Source organism: Anabrus simplex, chromosome 9 (genome assembly GCF_040414725.1).
Source record: "Anabrus simplex isolate iqAnaSimp1 chromosome 9, ASM4041472v1, whole genome shotgun sequence".
Taxonomy (NCBI): Eukaryota; Metazoa; Arthropoda; class Insecta; order Orthoptera; family Tettigoniidae; genus Anabrus; species Anabrus simplex.
The window spans coordinates 432308-458506 of NC_090273.1; positions in this window are offsets into that span (position 1 = coordinate 432308).

Below are 26199 nucleotides of genomic sequence, written 5' to 3' on the forward strand. Positions count from 1 at the left end.
ACGAATGGGCGATGGAAGGACAGCAAAACAATGGCTACACACAGTCGTGGCCGGAAAACAACCGGTAGGAAGACCTAGGAAGAGGTGGCTGGAGAAGAGTGGTACATGGACAGACAGAAGTGGAGAGTGCTCGTAAACCACACCCGGGCAACTGGAATGGAAAACTGATGATGATGAGTGTGTATAATTTCTTTAGTGTATTCTGTAACTTGTGTCTCATTAAGAAAGGACAGCAGAATTTCATTTTTGTCTTAAAAAATTAGTACCGTATTGTAGAAAATGAAGAAATATGGACTCTGCAGGAATTATTTTAATGTATCTAGAAGAATATATTAATTAGAATATTATTGTAATATTTCTTTCATGCAGTTTAGGGAAACCTCAACACTATTTGCGACTTATGAACTTTTGAATATTTTTAACACTGCAAGAGCGATTAACTGACCTTTTATTTAAATTTCATGTAGTTGGGTTTTATGTGTATCATTTAAATTAATTTCAAGAAGTGTGAAGAAAAGATTCTGGATGTTTTAATGTTACTTGAAGAATTTAATGGAAGTTTTTTTTTTTAAAAATTATTGTGGGAAGAAGAGCCAAATGGTATTAATATTACACTTTTTGAAGTACAGAATATAAAATGTGCTTTGGCGAAATGTGTGCGGTACATAACTTTTGGATCAGTTGGTACTGCACGTGGAGAGATTAGGTGATGCAATTCCTCTCGCATCAACGGTTTATAAAATGACCATGTATGGTCATGTAATTGGATTGGTCAGAATAACAATCTTTCCAATTGGCAAAAAACAGGAATCTAGAAATTTGGTGTCCTATTGGTTATTTGTGATCAGTCCATTTCCGGCCTTCTGCCGGCTTTGTGTGTATCGTGTGTTGTTGGTGTCTTTTCCATCTGACCGCCCTTGTGAGCGTTCACGCTCGAGGGCTCCCCTTGGGGAACTCCTCCCTTTCTTGGTACGTGCTATATCTATGTTTTTCTATCATGTTGATTTTATTTAATTCCTTCTAGTGTTTCAGTATTTTCTCGTTTAATATAACGTTCAATTATTTAAATTCAATGTGTCGGAGTTTGCCCTAGATTCCCGATGTCACTAATTTCAATTCTCTGGGTGACTTTTTCGCCGGACAGTCACTTTTACGAGATATTAGAATCATTCTGTATTGACGGTTTTCACTTTACAAAGGTGAAAAATTGAGTGTGTCCTCCCAATTCAATGGAGGATACACTCCACTTTTCACCTTTGTAAAGAGACGGTCACCTGCATTTGTTATTGACAATATATTGTAATTCTGTATAATCTTACGATGTTAAACCTTGTGTTTTACAAACTGAAGTATCCTGATTATGTCTATTTTGGTTTAGTGGATCTATATCTTCTGTGAATATCCTTTGTTTTAGTGAGTTGAGTATCAGCTGCTCTGTCATGTATTACTTTTGCTTCTTGTACTTTTCATTTGTTAATTGTAATAATATTTGAGTTGAGGGGGATTGTTGCGAACCTCTTCTTCCCCTTAACGTCATACCTTCCTGCGGACCTCAATAGGGCTCCAACATGTTCCACAATCCTGTTCGTAGTTATTGTTAGGCCTATAAGTTTATTCCCTTGCATATGGTTCAATTTTGCGTACTGATAAATTATCCGTCACGTTTCCAAGCTTAGATGTGAAATCGCCGCTACATATTTTTCCATTTTCCTTATTTGGTTTTATTATTATTATTATTATTATTATTATTATTATTATTAGTTCGTGTATGCGCAAATAATCCCAACTGGCTACACATTCTCAAACAGTTCTTAAAGGAAATGGGTTCTTTCATTTTTAAATTATAAGACAGCAACAACGAGCATTGTAATCTGCTATGAGACATTATGGTTGAAGAAGTCTCAAATTGAGATGTAACATGTTCCAAAGTACGTTGAATATATATTGATATTAAATAGTTTTCACTTGTGAAGTGAAGTGTATTGATTGGGTGGACCATTAAACCTAATCCTAGTTCTTAACGATGGTACTTCACTCTTAATTCTCCTTCCACCACTTCTCTTCAGTAATTTTATTCCATTCCAGACTACTTTTCGATATAAAGGGTGAACAAAAAATGCCGCACGTGGAGGTCGGCATGCAGTTCCTCGTCGAAATTCACGACAAAAGCTTATTTTGCAAAACCTAGTCCCAGCAATAGGCTTAATAGAAATGCGAGTTAAGAAACTAGGCTCTGGCAACGCTGTAACTGCGTGCAGCGTGGCCAAGCACAGGTCGCATGAACTCTGCACTCTGCCGGAGCTGTCTCATTAGCTCAACGAGGCGAGGTAATATGCCAGTTGTGCGGACGCGCCGATGTTCAAGTCGCGTTCGCGCCAATTTTTTTTCAGTTAGTGTATTCCATAGTGGAGGTAATACATTGGATACAATTTGATACATTATGTTCTGTCTTACCATTACTTATTTAAACGTTCATACATAACATGAACTTCTTACAGCCATAAACGACCACTTTGTATTGTCCATGGCACAAATAAAGCCAATACGTAGAACATAATAATGGATACAGTAAGATTGTCTCTATCCAATGCGGTACAAGGAAACAATACAGTACAGTAGGTAGGCTACACTGGATTGTCCATTATGCTACGCACAATAATTCCACAGTGTACTTGTGACATCCAGTCTTATCTTCACAGAGCCGGTACGTACACTTACGAGCATCGTTCACTTCACAGCAGATGTTCAAAGCGACCACCTTCCATTTGCAAACACTTCGCCACTCGCTGGAACATACTTCGCCCGACTCTACGCAAAACACCTGCATCCACCATTGCCGATGCAGCATGCACACGAGCTACATCCACGGGTGGAGTACTATAAACATGTTCCCTTAAGTGTCCCCACAAATAAAAAATCTAGTGGATTTAAGGTCCAGGGAACGTGGAGGCCAGAACATTGGACCTCCACGACCAATCCATTTCCCTGGAAATGCTTCATTTAACCAGTCACGCACAGTCATTCCAAAGTGTGGCGGTGCACGATCACGCTGAAACCATAGCTGTCGCCGAACATCAAGAGAAACGTTTTCTAACGCATCAGGCAAAGTACTGCTCAGAAAGGTATGATAGCAGGGCGCATTCAACTTGTCCAGCAATAGGTAAGGGCCTAAAAGCACTCCTTCCACGATACCAGCCCACAGGTTTATGCCAAAACGTGCCTGAAAGCCACGTTCGTGGGTGACTTGGGTTGTGGTCAGACCAATAATGACTGTTGTGATGGTTGAAAATACCTTCCCGAGTGAAGCTACATTCGTCACTCTATATCACATTCTTAAAAATGTTCATTATCTTCAACTTGTTGCAAAAGTCTTTCACAGAACTGTACTTGTTCAATGCGGTCTTCTGGCCACTGGTGTTGAGTTAACGTGTAATGATATGGATGCAGTTTTCCGTTGTGCAACACGTCAACAACCAGTGTTTGAGATACCTGGAACTGCATTGCAATATCACGGGTACTTCACCGAGGTGATTGGTGAACGGCTTCAAGAACGTCGTCCTGTTTGTTGAGTACGTCTAGTCCTTGGACGACCTCTGTCCAGTACTTGTGCACGAAGATTACCGGTTTCCCCACAGGCATTGCTCAAGGCAACGAAAAACATTCTTATCAGGATGGCGCCTTTGAGGGTATAGTGCTGCATACTGACGAACAGCAGCAGAAGCTTGGTTATCAGATGTACCCAACACTAAAAGCCGTTTGTGTACTCCATCAGGAAGCCGCCGTACATGCACCTGACAGGACCAGTTACGGTTGTGCACTCATGCATTCAGTTGAATGGATCACACCGTCATGTGTTCGACTATACTCATGCGACAACAGGACGTCATGCTTACAAACGCAGTTACACAATGGGAACTAGGGACCTGACGTCACACACACAAAAGGAAAAAAATCTGACAGATACAAGCCGTAGGTCCTTGGTGCATGTGGGTTTGATAACCCAGCAGTCTACTCAGTGAGCTGCGACGGCAGGTACGGTAGAGCGGGATGATGCACGTTGCACTATTACATTCGGATGCGCTGCAGGATGTGACAGTGTTGCCAGCTTCTCGTTTTAGACTTGTTTTCCAACAGCAACAAATCCGATTTGGCTATAGCAACTTGTCTTGCAATGGAATGAGGAATCTCATGCCGACCTCCAAGTGCGGCATTTCTTCTTCATCCTGTATTGTTCTTGACAGAGTATATCCATCTTTCTTTGTGCCTCCCTTTTGTCATCTTTTCCCTTCAACACTAGTTTTGGTATCATCCTCTTCTCCCACTGGGCTGAGTGGCTCAGACTTGGCACGTTCGATCCTGGCTCGGACCGGTGGTATTTGAGCACAATCAAATATGTCAGCCTTGTATGGGTAGATTTACCAGTATGTAAAAGAACTCCTGTGGGGTGATATTCCAGCATTTTGGCATCCCCGAAAACCATAAGAGTAGTTAGTGGGACATAAAGCCAATATCATTTTATTTCTTCCCTCCTCCATCATCATAACATGTCTCAATTCTTCTCCATCCTCTGTTTTTCTACCGTTATTTCTTTTCTGAACTCAACATATCTCTCTCTCTCTCTCTCTCTCTCTCTCCTCCCTCCCCCCCCCCCCCCCCCCCCCTGTCTTCCCTACCATACTCCCAAGAAACTTCATCTCATCAGCCTGAATTTTACTCTCATCTCTTGCTGTCAATGTCCAAGTCAGATTCATACATTTAGTACATCTTGTACGTTACCTCTTTACATTTCACAGGAACATTCTGGTAGAACGTATTTCCCACTTGTACCCTTCTGCTGATCTTATCCATCCTTACAGCTTGCATTCTTTCCCTTCTCAAATATTTGAAACATTCAACCTCAAGATTTTGTCCTTTGATACTAACAATTCCTTTTCGTTCTCTTGTCATCACCACTGTTATGCTCTTTGTATTACGCAGTTTTCATTTTTATTTAACTTCTCCTGTGCTTTCAATATAAGTGGTCCATTTTTGGAAATTATAAATTTTGCAGATAATTCATTCTTGGCTGCCAACGTTTGTGCCCAGTGTACCAATTTGGGCTCAGTTGGTAACTAGCAGACCTACCATGATGCATGGCTAGTGTATGTGGTGGAGGCCATTGCGTAGGCTACTTCGAGCCACTGGCAGTGCCAATGGATTATCAGAGAATTTGTCTCTGAAAAATTGATGCCTGCTAGGCCATCAGATGATGTCAACCTAGAATGAATTAGCTGGAAAATTTACAATTTGCTATAATGGAGCATATACTGGAATTATGAACTTACTCATTCAGGACAATTCTTTCAGATTCCCAATGGTAATGTTCTTGCTGGCGAGACCTAGTATTTACAATGCACTATGTCGTCTGGTAAAAAATGTTACTTTCATTGATCTGTGTCAATCTCATCCTTGGCTTCGACAATATGAAAGTGACCGACGTATGAGTGATACTAGTAATGCCAATCCTTATGCAGCCAGTCCCTGCTATGAATGGTGTGAAAATGTTACTCATATGGTCGGTTGGTTCATGCATTTCTTCTTTTTTTTTTTTTTACAAGTTGCTTTACGTCACACCGACACACATAGGTGTTATGGCGACGATGGAATAGGAAGGGGCTACGAGTAGGAAGGAAATGGCCGTGGCCTTAAGGTACAGCCCCAGCATTTGCCTGGTGTGCAAATGGGAAACCACGGAAAACCATTTTCAGGGCTGCCGACAGTGGAGTTCGAACCAACTATCTCCCGATTACTGGATACTTGTCGCACTTAAGCGACTTCAGCTTTCAAGCTCGGTTTCATGCATTTCAGTGCGCTTTGCAGACTAATATGTAATAGCAACTTCTGGCCTGATGAGAAAAAGAATGGGAAAACTACCTCACTCCTCATTTCCATAGTATACCTCTTCAGTGATGCCTGGGCTATCTATGACAGCTGATGGAGGAGCTATTCAGGATTGGATTCAACATACTTACATGGTAATCAAAATCTAAATCATCTGATGGCCTAGCAGGCATCAATTTTGGTAAGAGAGGCCAAATTTCTCATAGTGCATTGTCACTGCCAGTGGCCTAAAGTGGCCTGCGCAGTGGTCTCCACTACATGCACTAGCAATGTGCGCTAGTTACCAACTGATGAGCCCAAATACACACACTGGGGCATAACGCCGGCAACCAAGTCCACCTTTTCAATACAAACTGTACAATGTTTTACATTACATTTACATTCAGGGACTAGTTTAGACCTAACTGTAGGTCATTATCAGCCTTAAAGCAAATCAACACCAATACATTGAAGAAAAGAAACAAAGGAGGTGCAGGGAGGAAGACTGGAGGGAGGAAGGAAGTGACTTACAGTTTACCATGCATCTTTCATCTCCCTAACACAGCTTCTCAATTTTATGTCGCAGCCCTTCCGACCTTTTATAATAAGGCAAACCAACCAGCCAACATTATGAAACTATAATCAAGAAAGGGACCGCTAGACTGGGAAGATATTGAGAATGCTGTTGTTCTAAAGCTTTAAATTTCATCGGTGTTCTTCCTTGTCACAGGCTTTTCACCTGCACGTTATATCAGGCTCCAACTTTTTCGCTTCCGCTCCCCTCCTAGCCAATTTGATGTGATGGGTTTCTATAAAAATAAATTTTCAGCCTGAATTTTCGACAGTGATTTCAACCAGTTTTGTTATTGTTACAAAACCAATATTTTGTAAACTATGAGGTCTGCAACCTCACCATGTGCACTTGAAAACAAATGATACAGTATTTCTTTTCTTCTTAGGTTAACACTGTTTTTAGTTTCAATTATTGTTTTGTATTAACATCTGTTGCACTGAATTTTGTCGCAGTGAGTTGTTTTTTTGCTCCACATGATAATGTAAATATTGTATTTTGTGATAATTTTGTTTCGGTCTAGGCTCTCTTGTTTTTTTCATTTGTTCCTTCATTATGTTTTTTGGCATTTTTAACTTGTATTATTTAAATCATTTCAACCCCCCCTCCCCCCGATTTTTCACTGAAGATGGCTCAAACGAGCCAGAACACGTTTGAATTTGTTTACTCCATCTAATGATGGAATATATGATCTACTGAATTAGGAGGATACACTCATTTTCTCACCCATGTAAAGTGAAAACCGTCAATACGGAATGATTCTATCTTGTAAAGGAAGTGAAGTGGAAAGAAAAGGGGGGAGGGTCAAGGCAGGGCTGAGGGATTTGGGAATACAGATGATTGCATAAGTAGAGTACTGTAAATAGAACGAAAAATCGGACCTTGAATATTTGATTTCGTTTTTCTGAAAAAAACGAATGAGCAGGTCAAATAGAATATTTGGTTTTTCGGAAATGTCATTAAGATTGTAATTTGTATTAAAATATTGGTCCAAATGCATAAAGCAGTTTTCTGCTATGTTAAGGAGCGATCCTTTATTCATAACTGAGGATTTCCATATCCTGCTTAATGTCAGTAAACTTGTGGTTGTAATCGTGCATGTGTTGTCCTACCCCTGAAAATTTATTGTATTTTAGGGCAGTGACATGTTGGACAGACTGGAAGGAACATAAGAAAAATTACAGCTGTTGCATTTTATCCTATACTAGCTGATGTACCCGTGCTTCGCTACGGAATTCTAAATTTTATACAGAATTCTAGGTTAGGTAGTGTAAACCTTGTGAGCAAGATTGTATTAAGTTGCATAGCTCTTAAAGTTGCCCTAGAAGCACGACGGGCAAGTCACCAACGTCTTTTCTCATATGAAGACTGGGTTAGGGAATTTTCATGATAATGGTAGGCCAGCTTGCCTACCGTCAGTCACAATTAGGTTGGGAAGTTTTCATTATAATGGCAGACACTCACTCTCCGCCTGCCTGTATAGATTCCCAGAAAGACTTTCTTAGTGGTTTTCCCAACTGAAATGAACATGGATCATTACAATGACGTCAGTAGGAATGGCGCGATTAAAAGCAATGCCTTCATATGAAATACTCTATCAAAGGAAAAAAAAACACATTTTCTCACTTTTAACGAACAGTACTATTTTGCCGAACTAACCGTCCAAAGCTACAGAGCTGGAATGACCAAGACGCAGACATCCGTGAACAGTCTTCGTCCTTTTTTCGGCGGGGGGTAGGGGGGTTTCAAATAGTGGATAGTCCCAGGGCAAAAACTACGCCCGTTTACTTATCTGTTTTCTGGGAGTACCCGATGAGTCAGAAAATCTCAATTCACTACACTGGCGGGGGAAAAGAATTGTCTGACGTGGAGGCAATTTGTACTACAAGCCAGAGAAGAAACCACATCTTCGCTACTAATTTGGAATAAAATTAATGAAGATTTAATGAAAGTGAAGAGGAAGAAGCTTTTCCTAAGAAACGGCTCTTTTCAGGGTTGAATTTTGAGTTATTTAGTGCATTGTGGTACTACAATTTGGAATAGGGCTAAATTGTAATTCCAGACCAGTTCATACTACTCCTCCTATTACTAACTGAGCCGCTGACTTAAGTGCGCACACTGCTCATTCAAAACAGCGCGTCAGAGTAGGTATCGAATAGCTGGCATACTATGACGAACCAGTGTGTTACGTACCAGCAGTATCAGAAAATGTATGAACCAGAGGATTGGCATGCTAAAGAAGAAAGTTATCTAACTCCTCAGCTATTTCCCGCCAATATTCAGTTAGGCTGTTATACTCTGTACGCAGCAGTAATCCTATCTATCGGAGTTGAATGTCAGCATAAGAGACAAAGAAAATTACAACAAACAATGGTCAGTGTAATGTTATTGTTGATCAATGTTACGCGCTATCGATATTCTAGGCCTTCACATTATTGTCTTCCGGTTCTGAAATACCACTGTTATCATAGTCGGTACGGTAAAACTGAATAAAACAAATGATCGGAAATTATATTCTCTCTAACTTTTGTTATGTAGTACTTTTCCATAGGACCAAGAACATAGGTATTTAAAAATTAAATTTTAGGTGCCTTCCCCTAAACTACCATTTCACCCAGGGTGAATAACATTGTTTATAGCTTTAACTGTAGTTTCTGATTCCCCGACTCTATATACCGATTTTCATTAAAGTCTGTTTATCCATTTTGTCGAGACTCGGCGTTGGTATGGACTTGGCAACAAAAATCCAAATTCATGAATATCTGCGTTATCATAGCCGGTATGGTAAAAATGCATAAGACGGAAATGATCAGAAATTTAATTCTATATAACTTTAGTTATGTAGTATTTATCGATATGACCACTAATAATATAAATATTTGAGAATTGAATTTTAGGCCTTCCCCTAAACTACCATTTCACTCAGTGTGAATAAAATAATTTATAGCCTAGATTGTAGCAGTTCACCCTCCGACTCTACATACCGATTTTTATTAAATTCTCTTTAGCCGTTTTCTCGTGATGCTTGTACATACATACATACAGACAGAAATTACGGAAAAGTAAAAACCATTTTCTTGTTACTGTGGACATGATCGATACAAAAATACCATTCTTTTCAAATTCTGAGCAATGTACAGACAAAACTCTTATTTTATATATATAGATACTCCTGATTTTGAAAAATTATTAGTCTTATAATAGAGGTAGAGTTGTGTAAGATTGTTGCATTATTATAGATAGTTTTAAAGGCTATTTTAACATGTTTCTTAAAAATGTTATTGACTTCATAAATTTCTTCGTTGAACGTGAAGGGTGAAAAAACCCAATGTTACTTTATTTTCTAAGTGGTTAAAGGGAGATGTTTGTATTTATTGATGAAGTTTTGCAATAATACAAATATTGTTCAATTCTTTTTTTTTAAGATCACTTTTGGGCATTAATACAGTAAAGGCTCAAACCATGCTATTGTATGCCGGCCTTTATTGAACTTCTACGCATCATCCTTGACCAGCATCCTTGCAACGTAGTGCAGCGCATCTCTTGAACCTTAGCTTAATTTCTTATTTGGTATGTATATTTCATTTTTATATCATTGACACTGCACTGTGTCTTAAAACTGCTTGAACTTTCAACAGAATTTTATTTTATATAACCGACCTGAACTTCAATTCTATGAGCTGCGCATACAATTTTTTTAAGACCTTTGTGTCCATACATTATTTTCTTTGATGTATTTGTGTTTATTTGCTTGAAGGCTGATAATGACCTACATTTAGGTCGAAACTAGACCCTGAACGTAAATGTAATGCAAAACATTGCACAGTTTGGATTGAAAACGTGGACCTTAATAATAAAATATTTAAAAACTATTGTAATCACAGTTCAATACGGATCTATCATAATGAAATGTGTATCTTAATTATATGGCCAACCAGGCAAAACGTAAAGCCTATTTATACTTATGTTTAAAAGTTAAAATATACGTAATACATTGTTTAAGAAACTATCTTTGCCCAATTTAGCTAATTTGACACCTGATTTTCTCAAAGGTAACTTGAAATGATATTGACTTTCTCCTCAAATCGCTAAGACCCAAATTAGAACCTATAAGATTTGGCTAAGAGAAAAAATTAAATTCCTATTCAAGAAAAAATATTTCTTAAATCATAGATTGTATGAGACTCGCCTCGTAGCTGCAAATTTACTTTCAAGTGCTCAATGGAATTTATTTCAAACTCAAGTTGATAATGGACTATTCACCTTATTAGCTAAGAAGCTAAAAACCCTAGATAAGGAGCTCTGTGCACTAAAGAACTCTAAACCTAGCAACAGCCGTGTTAATGGAAACAGAAATTTCACTAGCACAAAGAATCATTTCATCCACCGATGATTAATTTATCCAATGTACCTTTGAATGATGACTGAAAGACAATTCTAGCCAAAGGTCCTAACCTTAATATACTTACTAAAACCATAGTGGTGGTGGTATTAAGTTACCAATAGAAAAACAGGCTGAAGTGAGGTTTGAAGTAAAACTAAGAATTAATAACATTCTTAACTTAATAACAGCAACCCCCCTAACTATAACAGCAATAAAGAATCAGTCACTGAACAGAAACGAATATGCGCTCTTAAAAAGATTACTGATAATCTTATTGTCATCAGGTAGCAGGTAGAGACTCTCTTCGGAGGCAGCCCTGCCCAGGGAGTGGCGCCCCTGCCTATGCAAGTCCCAGAGCAGACTGACCCGGTGTGTAACATCTGGTAAGGGTCCCAGCTCAGGGTTACGAGCGAAGACTTCAACGGAATCTACAGCGGAGAAGATGGACTTCGGAACGGTGGAGATTGTGGAAGAGGCAGCCCAGTTCTCGGGGAATAGTATGAGTACACTAACAGCAGCGTCTGTTTCCCAGGTGAGGGGCGGCTGCAAGGACGTCTGTTCCCCAGGTAAGGGGCGGCCTAGAACAAACTCTGGGGCTTACAACCTCAGTTTTAACTCTGAGGAGCAGGCTGTTCCTGCCCTCCCAACTTAAGGCATGATCGAAACGTCTTCAGGAAGAACTACTCCAGAGCGTACCAAGAAATGGAAATCCCCCACTGCCAAGAGCAAAGCCTGGAACATCATGTAGGAGAGAGTCGGAGCTTTCCAGAACTTCAAGGCAGAAGATTCGACCCAAGAAACAGTGAACATTAACACTACTACAGGTCGGGAAATTAAAACAACTTACCAGTATTATAAAGGAACGGAATATCTGCATATCAGCGGTACAAGAGACGAGATTTCTGGATGAAAATTCATTTGAGTCAGATGGTTTTAGAATCTATAAAGGAAAACCTGCAGTAAGAAACAACTCTAATATACCGATTCTAGGAACGGCCTTTGTAGTCAAAAGGAGCATTACTGAGTCTGACAAACTTCACGTCAAACAGAGAGGGTCTCACTTCTCTCCTTTAGATCTGGCAACAAAATTTACACAATCATCAATGCACATGCCCCTATAAATGAAGGTAACAGGAAACTTCCAGAAAAGGTGGATGAATTTTGGGAAACACTTGAAGATATAACTTCCAAAATTCCACAACATCATGTAAAGGTTTTGGTCGGGGACTTCAACCTCAGATAGGCGAAGAAAAGAAACATAGAAAAGTCGTGGGAGATTACCCAGCACACAGAAGAAGGAACAGAAATGGCGAAAGACCAACTACTTTAGACAATTCAACCTGAAAATCGTGTCCACACATTTCAAAGCTGTCCCAAAAAAGAAAACTTGGGTCTCTCCTAATACAATGTTGGGTGAATTTCAGATTGACCCTGTCGCAATAACAGCACGAAACCAGAAAGAAATCCTAAATGTTAAAGTAAGGAAAAGTCTGAACAATGATTCGGATCACTATCTCTCCGAGATAAAAGTAACATTCCAGCAAAGGAAGCCTAGGATCAATAGAGACTCTGGAGCAGAATAAATTGGAATACCAGCAGAACCTCTACAAACTAAGGATGACCTACTGGGATGAAATCAGATTCCATGAATAAAGCTTTGAAGGTTTGGGGAATCCTCTGAGGAAACGGAAATCTAGATGGTCGAACAAAAAATGTGTCGCATTAGAAAGCAGACTAAAGGCCTGGAAGAGATGGCATTCGAACAGCAACAGCGAGAACTTTTAAGACTTCAACAAAGCAAGGAAGAGAACAACTAGGATCGAGAAGAGAAAATATGACAGGAATAGGATAGAGAAACTAGAAGAGGAATACGAAAGGAACAACACCAGGGAGTTCTACAAAACCTTCGAAGAAGACCTAAAGGGATACACACCACCAAATCTGTGCTTCAGACGAACAGACGGTAGCATAGCAACAAGTGATAAAGAAAACTGCCAGCTCTTGGCTCACAACTTCCAAACGCTGCTCAACTGTGAAGAACCGCATAAAAGATTGCCTGCCCTGAAACTATAGAATGAGAATGCAAATTCCAAACCACCAAGTCTAGACGAGATAAAATGGATAATCAGAGAGTTTAAAAACAACAAAGCACCAGGTGAAGATGGCATTGCAGAAGAAATGTGGAAGATCAGAGAAGAAGTGGCTGCAGAAAGAATACATCACCTCATAAAAGAGATTTGGAAAACTGAAAGGAATCCAAACGACTGGAATTGTGAGCTTATCCACCCACTTCACAAGAAAGGTAGCCGTATGAATATATTAGTGCTTTACGTCCTACTAACTACATTTTTTAAGGTCTTCGGAGACGCCGAGGTGCCGGAATTTAGTCCCGCAGGAGTTCTTTTATGTGAGAGTAAATCTACCGACACAGGGCTGTGTATTTGAGCACCTTCAAATACCACCGGACTGAGCCAGGATCGTACCTGCCAAGTTGGGGTTAGAAGGCCAGCGCCTTAACCGTCTGAGCCACTCAGCCCGGCATATATATTAGTAACTAACGAGGTATCTCTTTACTTTCAGTCGCATACAAAATATTCTCCTAAGTGCTACTGAACAGAGTCGAAAAACAAATAGACTCCCTCATTGCAGAATACCAAGCTGGTTTCAGGAAAGGGAGGTTGTGTACAGAACAGATATTCAACCTCAAGGGTATTCTAAGGACTAAAGCATTGAGGGGCCAGAACACAGTGGTAATCTTCGTTGATTTCCAAAAAGCATACGACTCAATTGATAGACAGACATTATTTAAATGTCCTAGAAGAGTTTGGAATCGACAGGAAAACTAGAGAAATAATAAAACAAACCCTGACAGACACCATCTCAAAATTTTATTTGCTGGAGAAATCTCTGGTCCATTCCAAATAAAGACAGGAGTCAGACAAAGAGATGGATTATCACCCATCCTGCTTAACATTGTATTGGAGAAAGTCATAACTTGAAAGTAGAAAGCATACAGGGAATTCATTTTGGGCGCTAGGGACAAAACTTGGAAATTAAACGTCTGGCTTTTGCTGATCTTTCTCTCTTAGCTCAAAACAGAGAGGATGCTGGAGCTTCTTCCTGACAATGCGAAGAAAACAGGTCTCAAAGTCTCCTGCGAAAAGACGAAGTACATGGAGTACCGACATCAGGGAGAGAAAAGCATGGAAGTAACATACATCATTATCATAGACTGTCATGCCTTTCAGCGTTCAGTCTGCAAGCCTCTGTGAATTTACGAAACGTCGCCACAATCCTCGATTTGCAACTAGTGCTGTGGCCTCATTTAGTTCTATACCTCTATCTTTAAATCGTTAGAAACAGAGTCTAACCATCGTCGTCTTGGTCTACCTCTACTTCTTTTACCCTCCATAGCTGAGTCCATTATTCTCCTAGGTAACCTATCCTCCTCCATTCGCCTCACATGACCCCACCACCAAAGCTGGTTTATGCATACAGCTTCATCCATCCAGTTTATTCATAAATTAGCTTTTATCTCCTCATTCTGCGTGCCCTCCTGCCATTGTTCCCACCTGTTTGTACCAACAATAATTCTTGCTACTTTCATGTCTGTTACTTCTAACTTATGGATAAGATAACCGGAGTCCACCCAGCTTTCGCTCCCGTAAAGCAAAGTTGGTCTGAAAACAGACCGATGTAAAGATAGTTTCGTCTGGGAGCTGACTTCCTTCTTACAGAATACTGCTGATCGCAACTGCGAGCTCACTGCATTATCTTTACGACACCTTGATTCAATCTCACTTACTATATTACCATCCTGGGAGAACACACAACCTAAATACTTGAAATTATCAACCTGTTCTAGCTTTGCATCACCAATCTGACATTCAATTCTGTTGAATTTCCTACCTACTGACATCAATTTAGTCTTCGAAAGGCTAATTTTCATACCATACTCATTGCACCTATTTTCAAGTTCCAAGATATTAGACTGCAGGCTTTCGGCACAATATGCCATTAAGACCAAGTCGTCAGCATAGGCCAGGCTGCTTACTACATTTCCACCTAACTGAATCCCTCCGTGACATTTTATACCTTTCAGCAGATGATCCATGTAAACTACGAACAGCAAAGGTGAAAGATTACAGCCTTGTCTAACCCCTGTAAGTACCCTGAACGAAGAACTCATTCTATCATCAATTCTCACTGAAGCCCAATTGTCAACATAAATACCTTTGATTTTAATAATCTACCTTTAATTCCATACTCTCCCAATATAGCGAATATCTTTTCCCTCAGTACCCTATCATATGCCTTCTCTAGATCTACGAAACATAAACACAACTGCCTATTCCTCTCGTAGCATTTTTCAATTACCTGGCGCCTACTGAAAATCTGATCCTGACAGCCTCTCTGTGGTCTGAAACCACACTGGTTTTCATCCAACTTCCTCTCAACGACTGATCGCACCCTCCCTTCCAAGATGCCAGTGAATACTTTGCCTGGTATACTAATCAATAAGATACCTCGATAGTTGTTGCAGTCCTTCATGTTCCCTTGCTTATAGATAGGTGCAATTAATGCTTTTGCCCAACCTGAAGGTACCTTACCAACACTCCATGCTAATTTTACTACTCTATGAAGCCACTTCATCCCTGCCTTCCCACTATACTTCACCATTTCAAGTCTAATTTCATCTATTCCTGCTGCCTTATGACAATGGAGTTTATTTACCATCCTTTACACTTCCTGAAGCGTAATTTCACCAAAATCATTTTCCTCCTCCCCATGACTTTGGCTGTTCACAACACCACCAGGATGATTTCCTTTTACATTGAGAAGATGTTTAAAATATTACCTCCACCTCTCCAGTGATTCCCTGGGATCTATTATGAGTTCACCTGATTTACTCAAAACACTGTTCATTTCCTTTTTCCCTCCCTAAGTTTCTTTATTACTGTCCAGAAATGTTTCCTTGCTGCTTGACCTAGCCTTTCCAGGTTATTACCAAAATCTTCCCATGACTTCTTTTTGGATTCAACTACTATTTGTTTCCCTCAGTTTCTTTCATCTACATACAAATCCCTGTCTGCTCGGCCCTTGTTTGGAGCCATTTCTGATTAGCCTTCTTTTTACGTTTACAAGCTGCTCTCACTTCATCATTCCATGAAGCTGTTCGCCTTTTCCCATCTTTACACACAGTTGTTCCTAGGCATTCCCTTGCTGTTTCTACTACAGCATCCCTGTATGCCACCCAATTCACTTTCTATATCCTGAACCTGCTTACTGTCTACTGTTCGAAACTTCTCACTAATCATATCCATGTACTTCTGTCTAATTTCCTCGTCCTGGAGATTTTCTACCCTTACTCGTTTGCAGACAGATTTCACTTTCTCTAGCCTAGGCCTAGAGATACTTAGTTCACTACAGATCAGATAGTAGTCTGTGTCATCGAAAAATCCCCGGAATACTTGTACATTCCTAACAGATTTCCTGAATTCGAAGTCGGTTAAGATATAGTCTATTATGGATCTGGTATCCCTAGCCTCCCATGTGTAGCGGTGAATAGCCTTATGCTTGAAGAATGTATTCGTAACTGCTAAACCCATACTAGCACAAACGTCCAGCAAACGCTTCCCATTTCCATTAGCTTCCATATCTTCCCCACAATCACCCTTTCGTATCCTTCAGTTCTATTCCCAACTCTCGCATTGAAATCACCCATTAGCACTATTCTATCCTTGCTGTTCACCCTGACCACGATGTCACTCAATGCTTCATAAAACTTGTCAACTTCATCCTCATCCGCACCCTCAGATGGTGAATACACGGACACAATTCTAGTCCTAATTCCTCCAACTGACAAATCTACCCACATCATTCGCTCATTTACGTGCCTAACAGACCCTTCCCTTTCTAACAGCCATCAAGTACACTTTATAATCTCCTATCTCTTCCTCGTTATCTCCCCTTACCCGAGTATCACTTACTCCTAGCACATCCAGATGCATCCTCTTTGCTGACTCAGCCAGTTCTACTTTCTTCCATAAGCCCCATTAATATTGATAGCTCCCCATCGAATTCCATTTCGTTCGCCAAGTTTCCAAGGAGTCCCTCGCCTGTCAAATGGGAGTGGGACTCCGGGATGGAAGTAAAGTGCGGAAAATTAGAAGAGTAGAAAAGTTTAAGTATTTTGGAGAACTGATCCAACTCAATGGACTAGACAAGGGGGCAAACAAGGAAAGAGCTAGAAAAATTAGAACTGGCCTACAGACTGACACAGAACAGGTACAATAAGTGGGCAATATCCTACAAAGCCAAAATTAAACACTACAACGTTATTGTAAAACCAGAGGGGCTGTACGGTTCAGAATGCCTTATCTTAAATAGAAAAGGGGAACTGAAAGAAATGGAGAAGGAAAGGAAAATTCTGAGGAAAATTCTTGGTCCTCAGAAAACGACGGATGGGACATGGAGGAATAGGAGAAACGAGGATCTCTACAAGTATTCCGAAAAGATCACGGACACAATGCAAAAACAGAGACTGAAATTTTACAGACATATCGTCAGAATGAATGACAACCGCATGACGAAAAGAATAATTAAATATACATAATTGGATTGAGGAGGGCAATGAAATGAAGGACGCAGAAGAAATTAAAATAACACCAGAATTGATCCTCGACAGAAAGAAGTTCAGAACTCTAGTAGATGACCACAAATTCCATGAAGAGCAGTGGAAGAACAGACCCAAATTGTTATCTGAGGAGCAGAGAAAAATACTCCCATAGGTCCGAGGCTTGCTTAAAATGTTCCGAGCTCGGTAAATTCATGAAGCAGGATGCTACTACCCTACTTGCACATATTCCAAGTGAGGATCTCTCCTCTAACGGGTTATGGACCACCGGTGGATTGTATAGTCCTGAGCACAAGGAGGGCCACGCCTCAGAATATGTCGGATGCCCACTCCCATTCCATAGCAACTGGTATCCCGACTCTCAGGACCACTTACTAGGCCACTCAGCCGTTGCCCATGGTTCACTTACTAGGATGCGACTACAGTAACCCACAAACATGAACCACTGAACGAATGAAGAAGTTCTGGGAAGAGAAAAGAAGACTGGCCAGAAAGCATTAAGTTTCACGTTGCCCACAGTTGGCCAAATTCGGAAGCAAGAAGAATCTTATTGTCACCAAGGCAGACAAGGGCAACACAACCATTTTAATGGAAACAAATGAATAAGTAGGTAAAAATAAAGAATTATTTTCAGACAGTCGTTTACTACAGTAAATAAGGACCTTACTCAAAGAATTCAACGCCTACTTAAGCAAACTTTAAAGAATACTTTGTTCCTTTTAACGGATCAAGGAAAAACAAAATTAACTAGTATGAACCCAAGCCTTCCCACTGCTAAAGCCCTTCCTAAGATACACAAGTTTAGCGCCCCCCCTTCGCCCGATCATCAATTACAGACCAAGCTCTCTATATAAGACATCTCAATTCATTTAAAAGTTTTTTATCCGAAAAAAATCTGTTAAAAATATTACAGAATTGATAAAGAAACTAAATAAATTTTGTATCCAACCTAATCATTCCCTTCACTCGTTCAACATTGTAAATATGTATCGTAGTATTCAAACGTCTTAAATTATACCCTATCATAGAAAACAATTTAAGTAAATACAGCCACGTAAGTACTTCAGAAATACAAGATTTTATGTATATCCTGAAATTAGTTTTAAATAATAACTATTTCACTTTCGATGATATCTATCAGCAGGAAAGTTTGGCCATGGGATCGCCAGCCTCGGGTATCTTGGTGGAAATTTATTTAGATTTTTCAGAACATACTAAGATTGATAACAATAACAACTTCGACAACATTCTTTTTTGGGCTAGATATGTGGATGATACTTGAGTAATCTTAGACGAGAGCACAGCAGACATTGATACCACTCTTTACAACCTCAACAATATTGAGCCACACACAAAATTTACGCTCAAATCTGAAAATGAACAAAGAATACATTTATAGACCTGACTATCATTAGACAACCAGACTCCTTAAAATATAATATTTTCAGAAAACCTACCCAAACAGCTTCTACAATTCATCAAGATTCTTTACATCCCCAAATCCATAAACGAGCAGCATACAATAGCATGGTTTATCGAGCCTTCACTATACCAATGCCCAAATAAGAAGTGAACAATATTCATATGATTGCGAAACTTAAATACAACAGTTATTTCATTAAAAGAATTATCAATAAATACAAACATCGCCCTTTAATCACCCAATGTTACTTTCTTTTCTACCTTCAGATTCAACGAAGAAATTTAAAGCTATTTTAACATGATGTTTTTTAAAAACGTTAGTGACTTTATAAAACTATCAATAGTAACATTTTCTTGAGTAAGTGTGTGTTGAAACTCTACAGTTTTCATGCTTTATTACTTCTTTTGCTTAACAAAATAGACTATATTCTCAAAAATTTAGCATTTTTTTCCTGTAATTAGTGTAAACTTAGGAAAATTCATCTGAAAAAAATGTGTATATCAAATTATGCTTCATACTGATGTCCAATGATCAATCGTGTAATAAAGTAGTGATATAAGATTAGCCAAAGAGTTGTTTTATGTCAAATTACAGAAATCCAAATCACTATCATAATTTTTCAAATATGTTGTTTTAAATCCTGGGGTGTTTCAAGACCCCGCGTGTGTGTTTGAGTCCTAAAATTTGGCGTGTATGCTTAACGGTTAATGGAATGAAATGGCGTACGGTTGTTAGTGCCGGGATGTGTCCGAGGACTTCAGCTCGCCAGGTGCAGGTCTTTTGATTTGACTCCTGTAGGCGACCTGCGCATCGTGATGAAATGATGATGAAGACGACCTGGTGCCATCTGACTATCACCTCTTCGTATCCATGGGGCACGCGTTCAAAGAGCACCACTTCAGCAATTTTGAGGAAGTTGGAAAATGGTTTGCCACTAAAGACAACCAGCTTTTCTGGCGTGGTAAACATGGACTACGTGTGTAGATATTTTGAATTTAAAAAAAATGAATTTCCCTTGAAAATTATATCTTTCCTTTACTACAAAAACCAGCAAAAACGTATGCATACACCTGGTAAACATATCCAGTTAAATAGCATTTAAGTGTGTCCAAAAGTAAACTGGCAACTACGGAGTTTTCCTTACCCGCACCAGTTATATTTTTTGGAGTTCTGAAGGATGAATTTCATCCACTTTATTCGGTTTATGGAACAGTAACATACTAAACAGATCTTTCTCCGTGAGTGGATGCAACCGGAGATAATAAATTACCCTCAAAATGCCCCTTGTGAAATGAATGAAGCCTTTATTGGAAGAGCAATTTGACGAGTAAACTATGAAACAACAATAATGGCACAAGTATGTGGATAGTGTAGTAAAAAGCACTGTCACTATCACGATGACTGAACAAAACCAAAATCTTTAACATTTAGATTTCAAATTAGAAAATTATAGCAGAAATGTTATATTATCAACCAAACGATATTGGCACATGAACTTACCAACTTCGCGTGCTGAGGAGGATGACAACGGTCACGCCTTCTTGTACATAAACTGTGCTGGTAGTCCCAAGACATAATCGGTCTCCCCTCCAGGCACAAGCATTCGTGTATCGCAGTAAACGTTTTTCTGAAATGAAAATAATGTAATTAAAACCATAAATTCCAACATAACACTTTTGACAGTTAATTCTGCCACTATTCCTTCTTGTAAATATCCATCTACAACAGTCATAGGAAGAGTAATCAATCCCAATATCATAAATATGAGTTTTTAAATGCTTCAAGGATAGCAGGGCATGTGACCGTGTGACCTACGGGAATGAACATCTTAAGGAGGAAATCCAAGGAAATGTTCACAGGAGGATCACATCATTTTAACAAGAAAACACTTCAAAATTCAAAGTTGTAAAGGGCCACAAGGTTCATTCAATACGCTAGGAACGACAAGTCAAAATAATTAATAAATGCTTGGTAAAGCTGGAACTGTATAAGTAGATCCGACAGCTTTGTGCGCGAGTACCGTAAAGTGGAGTAACTTCAGCCACTGACGAATAGCAACACTTATTTTCTCTTGCCTCCTGTACTGAAAAAGATAAACCACTTGCAAGAACTAAAATTCACGTACAAAAGAATGGTATATCAACACTCTGTAGTCCAGAGAACATTGGCGGGCTCGTTGAGTCGATCCACTTTTTTCGCAGCCCCGACTATTATCTTGTCCAGTAACAGCAGAAAACAAACTGTTCTCTAGCCCCAGCATTTGATTCTCCATTCCGGTGGTTTATGGGGTCAAAATGTAAATACATCTGGTAACTGATCAACCCAATTTAATGCATTTCATTTAAATAGGTTTTTCAGGGAATAGTTTTGTGATAAAAGTTGTCCCCTTCCGGGGTAACTTCGGCCATGCCAAGAACATACAGGAAAACATTATGCCAAGAACATACAGGAAAACATTACGTGGCCATAGGTATTGTAATCACAATCCTGTTTACCTCAAGAATGCTTTAGAAGACATTAATAAAGCCACAATAACAATAAATGGAGAAGTCTATCCCAACAGGGAGGGGAAAGACAGTTTCCATTTTCAATGATAAATAGATGGATATCAGCTGACATGGATGATACACATTAAAGAACTTGATGACGGCCCAGATATTTTCTAATTTAGAAGAGTGTATTACGAGGACAGTCTACAAGATTGCTTCTTTTCCGACCGCCTTTTCTCTCCATACAATTGGGCTTTATGATTTCCGTACCTTTTTTTTTAAGTTCCGTTTGGGCCTGCTATGGACCACGTGGTTCTCATCTCTAGCAGCTTTCTTGTTTGACCAGCACTCCTTCATTCTTGAATGTCTTTTCGCTCCCGAGTCCCGGACGTACTGTTTTTTCTGTTAGTGACTGGAGAGAGTTTGATGTTCTGATCAACGTTCTGTACCTATTCCTGTCATAAATTTCACTGGGAGCAATGTCCAATTCTTGAAGGTCTTTAATGCCAAGTGGGCAAGACTCATCAGTAGTCGCTTTCCCTCTAGAGATAGTGTGGAAGATTCTGGAGGTGAACCTCTGATTGTCCATTCCCATGACATGGCCGTAGAAGTTCAATCTCCTCTTCCTCATAGATGTTGTAATGCTCTCCAATTATTGGTACAGTTCGTTGTTGTGCCTGATTCTGTACTTGCCTTCTTTAATAGGGCCCATGATTTTTCTCAGGATCTTCCTTTCCTTCAGCTCCAGTTTTCCAAGTTGCCCTTTTCTTACCATGTTCAGGCATTCTGAGGTGTATAGTACTGACGGTCTCACCACAGTAGTGTAATGCCTGATTTTGAGGTTAAGGGAGAGGGATTTGGATTTGTACATACTCTTACATAGGTGGTACGCATTTTCCAATTTGATGCATCTGCTGTTCATGACCTGATATTCATTCATGTTTGGGGTTATCCATTCTCCTAGGTATTTGAAGGAGTTAGTCCTTTGTACTGTTTTGTCCCCCAGTGGGATTGATTTGGGTGCATCTTTGATGTTGGTGATAAACTGTGTTTTTTTGATGGCAATCTTCAGCCCTACTTTAGCTGCTATGTGGTCGAGAGAGGATAGTTGATGGATAGCTTCCTCCACACTGGATGCCTGGAGTGTAAGGTTGTCTGCGAAGGCTAAACAGTTGACTTAACTTTTCTTTCTTGTAGCCTATTCTCAATCCAGAGTCATCCCTTTGGTATTTTCATCCACTCACGAATGACTTTTTCAAGTAGGCAGTTAAAGAGGATTGGAGATAGGCCATCCCCTTGTCTAACACCTGTTTTGATCTCAAAGCTCTGGGACAGTTCCCCTCTGAATTTGATTCTGGCTGTAGTGTTGGTAAGAGTTGCTTTCACTAGATTCAAGGTTTTCTTATCTAGTCCCAGTTCAGCAAGTGCCTGGAAGAGTGAGTGACTACTGAATCATAGGCCTTCTGAAAGTCAACAAATGTTGCCACGTAGGGTGAGGTGCTTAGGTTTTTGTAAGTGATGATGGTTTTGAGGTTCAGGATTTGTTCGGTGCATGTCCTTGACTTGCGAAACCCAGCCTGGTACTCTCCGATGCAGGAGTCTAGTTGAGCCTCTACTCTTGTAAGTAATACTTTGGAGAGTATCTTGTACGTCACTGATACAAGGGAAATCCCTCTGTAGTTGTTGAGATCTCATTTGTCGCCTTTTTTGTGTAATTTGTAATATCATACAATGCTTGTTCGCTTAGGCTAAATAAAATAGTTTCTTCTTTGGGGAAGAAGAGAATTTGATCACTATACATCTGTTTCACCATAAATCGTTTTAATTTAATTTAATTTAATTTGTTTGTGATTGTTTATGCTGGGCGTTTTGCAGGTTTTTAAAAAACATTCACAGTGGCCGAAGTAACACTACATCAAAGAAAACTTGGCATCTTGAGTTATTTTTATGGCGGCCTAAGTTACCCCAAAACACGGGGTAACTCCGGCCACTCTTTCGATAATCATTGTTCATTACTGAATAACAATGAGAATTATGTTCATATTTAAAAATGAAGAACAAACATGGCAGAATTTATATTACATTTTTCAGAAAATTAGAGGGAATATTTCACATTTTAATTGTAAAAATATACAAAAAAAGTGGCCGAAGATTTAAGGTACTTGTTTTTCTATCAAATGGCAGTTTGTGGAGTAACGAGAACCTATCGGCCTGATAGCCAGAGTAGTTTTCTGTGACATAAAACTCGGAAAGTAAAGATGGTCGAGGTAAATATGGGAACACTTTATTCTCCAACCCCAAAAGAAAAAGAAGGGGGGCCCAAAATTTAAATCGGCTAACTGACTCTCTAAATGTGGGGAACCGTTAGAAAGCTCCCTCCAGTACAAAAGATGTTCTGTGAGCATTCCTTATTTTGCTCCCCATTGAATTCCTGAGATGTGCAGCACCACCCTAGACAATTAGTGCAGAAGATATTGGCTTTGTAGCCAGCCATCAGTCAGGTAAGATAGTTCACATTAAATAACAGAGACACTCGTCTCCTACTAGCCACTTGTAAATAAAATTGTGCTCTAAAGCACCAAGCCGGACTTGGATCGGGCAAAGTTGTCCAGTTAGTGAAAGTGTTCAGTCTCCACAATCCCCTATATGTAACCAGGTCAGCAAACTCGTTTAATCCCACACCTCAACCTTGTAGTCGTTAAAAACCATCGTCTACTACTCTTACCCTCCATAGGCGTGTCCACTATTCTCCTCCTCCATTTGCCTCACAAAGCCTGATCCATTCAGTTGTTTTTTAACTTTAATGTTCTCATAAAGGGTACTCTCCTGCCATTGTTCCCATCTGTGTGTACCAGCAAACACACTATCTGCTCTCATGTCTTATTTCTAACTTGAGAATAACACATCCTGAGTACACCCAGCTTTCACTGTTGTACAATAAAAGTCTGAAAAGAGACCAGTGTAAAGATTTCAACTGGGACGACTTATTTCATACAGAATACTGTTGATCGCAACTCCGAGTTCACTTTGCTGCACCTTGATTCAATTTTGCTTAATAGCAACTAAATTATAATAATAATAATAATATAATACAATAAATTTTTCACAAGAGTAATCCAGATGGAAACATGGTATGTCCACGCCTCCGCCAAAGAAAGTGTTATTTTTGCCGAGCGTGTAGTACCGACCTTCACCCCGTCAACGACTCTTGTTTGGACGAACAGTGCTACACCTGCATACAGCAGTGCGAAGATCTGAACTTCTGAATAAACGACTAAACCTGGATTCTGTTCACTTAGTTTATTGAACACATTCACAATGCACTGCCTATGGTCACTTCTGAGCGGTTTTCCTCTTTTGTGCTTCACTATACACGATGGTCCATTTCTCTCACTATAAATACCGACTCACTGACTGCTGGAAGATGCAACACACTGTACAGCTTGGGACCTTCCCCCACTACGAGAAGACTTCCTGTATTACACCACGCCTTGTGCCTTCATTTCTTGTTATTTAATCACTATTTTATAAACAAGCATATATAAATATATATATTATTGATTGCGTATTCTTCCAAACACTCTAAATGTAATAAAATAAAATTAATGCGACATCCTACTTTTATTTGAGGTCACATACAGTCGAGCGAGTGCAATGGTTGCTTCTCCAATGAAGTATGTCTATGTCCAGGTGCAAAGGAAAGGTGCTCCACCTATTTGTTTACATCAGGATTAATCTCTTGTGAAAAGAAGTATACTGCTACTACTACTACTACTACTACTTGAGGCAAGTGGAAGTTCCTCTAAAAAGGAGATACAAATAATATATTTAATTTACCTGTGTTGTTTTACTATTTACATTTAATACTTTTTTCTCTCAAAATGATCTTTTAGAGTTATCACTTAAAACAATAATCCAAAACAGTCTTTAACGAGCTAGTTAATCGACGACGTTCTTTCGCACTGAAGCATGATTAAATACGAACTGAATATGCTGGCATTTAGAAAATAGATGACAAAGTGCTCTGTATTGAACTCGTTACAACACGACAAAAGTAAACAAGGGCACCCAGCACTCTCATGACATGGGCCGGCTCCCTACAAAGCTGTTTTAGGTGGAGCTGCCAAGCAGGCAAGCAAGAGGGCACTGACCAAGCTGCATGGCCTCAAATTCTGAAGGATTCGCACCAGGTTAAGTATGTTTTCAGCTTCCCTGTTGGCTACTAGCAACCCACCCCCCTAGCATGCTCTCTCAGGACACAGGAAGCTAGGAAACTCAGTACGAGGGGTTGGGTAAGTATTGCCAAATTTTGGAAGCCTGTCTGACAGGAATTTTTTTAATCTACTGGCAATTCTGATGGATATCAAAAGTATCTTGGTGGTAATCTGGTGCATGTACATGTTACCTTAAAATCACTTAGATAAATTGATGAAACATTAAATTCACTGTCAATTAAAAGTGCACTTCCTTTAAAGGCTTCTGGACAATATCAAAGCTTTGTCTTCCAGAATTATACATGAAAATTAAGTTGTTTCTTGGCCTCGTGTCAGTAACGTACCTGCAGCCTCAGCGTACCGGAGAACCGCGAAGGTAGTGGTCGTAACATCCTCATCACTTGCACTGCGCTGCTCAACTGGAGAGAATTTCTAGTCAGTAGAATATTAGCAAAACTAAAGTCAAAAGTAAAGGGAGACACGAAATGATAAATTTGCTTTTTATCAATTCCGGCAGGACGGAAGAAACAAACACTGCTGCCAAACAAATATATTACAAGAAATACGGACTGCACTGTTTCTTCCTCTGAGCCTCAACTATTAGGAGAGAGCCTTGAAATAG